The sequence below is a fragment of the Triticum aestivum genome, chromosome 3A (genome assembly GCF_018294505.1).
Source record: "Triticum aestivum cultivar Chinese Spring chromosome 3A, IWGSC CS RefSeq v2.1, whole genome shotgun sequence".
Classification (NCBI taxonomy): domain Eukaryota; kingdom Viridiplantae; phylum Streptophyta; class Magnoliopsida; order Poales; family Poaceae; genus Triticum; species Triticum aestivum.
Genome location: NC_057800.1, coordinates 705,119,325 through 705,122,572, shown reverse-complemented (window position 1 = coordinate 705,122,572; position 3,248 = coordinate 705,119,325).

The following is a 3,248-nucleotide window of genomic DNA, read 5'->3' as shown; positions in this document are numbered from 1 at the left end:
AGATTTTGAATTAGTTCAAAATGGAACTGTCAAAGAAAGAGTTCTTGCCTGTGTTACAAGGTGTGAAATTGAGTAAGAGTCAAAGCCCGACCACGGAAGAAGATAAAAAGAGAATGAAAGTCATTCCCTATGCCTTCACCATAGGTTCTATAAAATATGCCATGTTGTGTATCAGATCTATTGTATACCCTACACTGATTTTGGCAAGGGAGTACAATAGTGATCTAGGAGTAGATCACTAGACAACGGTCAAAATTATCCTTAGTGGAATAAGGATATGTTTCTCGATTATGGAGGTGACAAAAAAAGGTTCGTCGTAAAGGGTTACGTCGATGCAAATTTTGACACTGATCCAGATGACTCTAAATCTCAATCTGGATATACATTGAAAGTGGGAGCAATTAGCTAGAGTAGCTCCGTGCAGAGCATTGTTGACATAGAAATTTGCAAAATACTTACGGATCTGAATGTGGCAGAACCGTTGACTAAACTTCTCTCACAAGAAAAACATGATCACACCTTAGTACTCTTTGGGTATTAATCACATAGCGATGTGAACTAGATTATTGACTAGTAAACCCTTTGGGTGTTGGTCACATGTCGATGTGAACTATGGGTGTTAATCACATGATGATATGAACTATTGGTATTAAATCACATGGCGATGTGAACTAGATTATTGACTCTAGTGCAAGTGGGAGACTGAAGGAAATATGCCCTAGAGGCAATAATAAAGTTATTATTTATTTCCTTATATCATGATAAATGTTTATTATTCATGCTAGAATTGTATTAACCGGAAACATAATACATGTGTGAATATATAGACAAATAGAGTGTCACTAGTATGCCTCTACTTGACTAGCTCGTTGATCAAAGATGGTAATGTTTCCTAACCATAGACATGAGTTGTCATTTGATTAACGGGATCACATCAGTAGGAGAATGATGTGATTGACTTGACCCATTCCGTTAGCTTAGCACTTGATTGTTTAGTTTGTTGCTATTGCTTTCTTCATGACTTATACATGTTCCTATGACTATGAGATTATGCCACTCCCGTTTACCGGAGGAACACTTTGTGTGCCATAAAACATCACAACGTGACTGGGTGATTATAAAGGTGCTCTATAGGTGTCTCCGAAGGTACTTGTTGGGTTGGCGTATTTCGAGATTAGGATTTGTCACTCCGATTGTCGGAGAGGTATCTCTAGGCCCACTCGGTAATGCACATCACTATAAGCCTTGCAAGCATTGCAACTAATGAGTTAGTTGTGGGATGATGTATTACGGTACGAGTAAAGAGACTTGCCGGTAATGAGATTGAACTAGGTATTGAGATACCGACGATCGAATCTCGGGAAGTAACATACCGATGACAAAGGGAACAAAGTATGTTGTTATGCGGCCTGACCGATAAAGATCTTCGTAGAATATGTGGGAGCCAATATGAGCATCCAGTTCTGCTATTGGTTATTGACCGGAGAACATGTCTCGGTCATGTCTACATAGTTCTCGAACCCGTAGGGTCCGCATGCTTAACGTTTCGATGACGGTTATATTATGAGTTTATGTGTTTTGATTGTACCGAAGAGTTCGGAGTCCACCGAATGAGATCGGGGACATGACGAGGAGTTGAAGATGGTCGAGACGTAAAGACTGATATATTGGACAACTATATTTCGGACTTTCGGAAAGAGTACTGAGTGATACGGTATTTTTCGGAAGAGTACCAGAGAGTTACGGGAATTCACCGGGGAGTATATGGGCCTTTATTGGGCCATACAGGAATAGAGGAGAGAGGCCAAAAGGAAGGAGGTCTGCGTCCCCCCTCCTAGTCGGAATTGGAACAAGGGGGTGCAGCCCACTTTCATTCTCTTCTCATTTCCCTTTCCTTCTCTCCTACTCCAACTACTTGGAAGGGCTCCTAGTTCTACTAGGAAAGGGGGAATCCTACTCCCAGTGGGAGTAGGACTCCCCTAGGGCGCGCCATAGAGAGGGCCGGCCCCTCCCCTCCTCCACTCCTTTATATATGTGGCCAGGGGGCACCCCATAGACACAACAATTGATCTCTTGATCTCTTAGCCGTGTGCGGTGCCCCCCTCCACCACAATCCACCTCGATCATATCATAGCGGTGCTTAGGCGAAGCCCTGTGTCGGTTGAACATCATCATCATCACCACGCCGTCGTGCTGACAAAACTCTCCCTCAACACTCGGCTGGATCAAAGTTCGAGGGACATCCTCGAGTTGAACGTGTGCAGAACTCGGAGGTGCCGTGCGTTCGATACTTGATCGGTCAGATCGTGAAGACGTACGACTACATCAACCGCGTTGTGCTAACACTGCCGCTTTCGGTCTACGAGGGTACGTGGACACACTCTCCCCTCTCGTTGCTATGCATCACCATGATCTTGAGTGTGCGTAGGAATTTTTTTGAAATTACTATGTTCCCCAACATTCTTCCCGGAGTATTTGTCGACCCCAGGCAAGCCAACCTCTTATCACGAGCCCCAAACTTGCTTGTTGACTTTTCTTGCACCTTGTGTGTGTGTAGTTGCAGTTGTTTCTTATTGTTGTCGTTTGCAGTTATTCCATTATGCTTAACATGCATGCTTGTGTTTTCATGATATCTTTTGCCATGATAATTAGAATGTTGTTATTGATAATGCCATGTCACTACTCTACTTTATTTTCATGACCTTGTTATAAAATGTTATGATGATTGTAATACACCGTTGATATGCTAGTACTTGGTATCGTCATGTTCTTTATGCTATAGTTGTTCACTCGAGAAGCTTGGTATTTTATTAAAGCATTTGTATGATGCATGCTCATTGTTGCATTCATGTTAAATATGTTCATGATGATGGAGAAGATAATAATATGACTTAATAATAACAACCCTCCTCCGTCGTCGATGGGATCGAGTCATAGTGCCACCAAATCGAACTTCTTTAGTGCAGCCACATTTTGCATTTTTGGGAAGGCCTTAATGCGATCTATTGTCATGCCTCTCGCGGGTGCCTCCAACGAGGGAAGGTTATGGGCACGTGCTACCCTGATTAGGTAGGCAGACATATGCCTTGTGTGCCTAGTTTGGTTTTGAGCTCATGTCCCCGTTTGGGACCGTTTATTGTTTTGCCACAACGGTGGTCGTTGGTGTCTTTGGTAGGCACGGGGCCACCCAGGACTGAACCCAGGGGTGTTGGTCGGAGTGGCCAAGAGAGTGTCATGGTAGTAGTTCG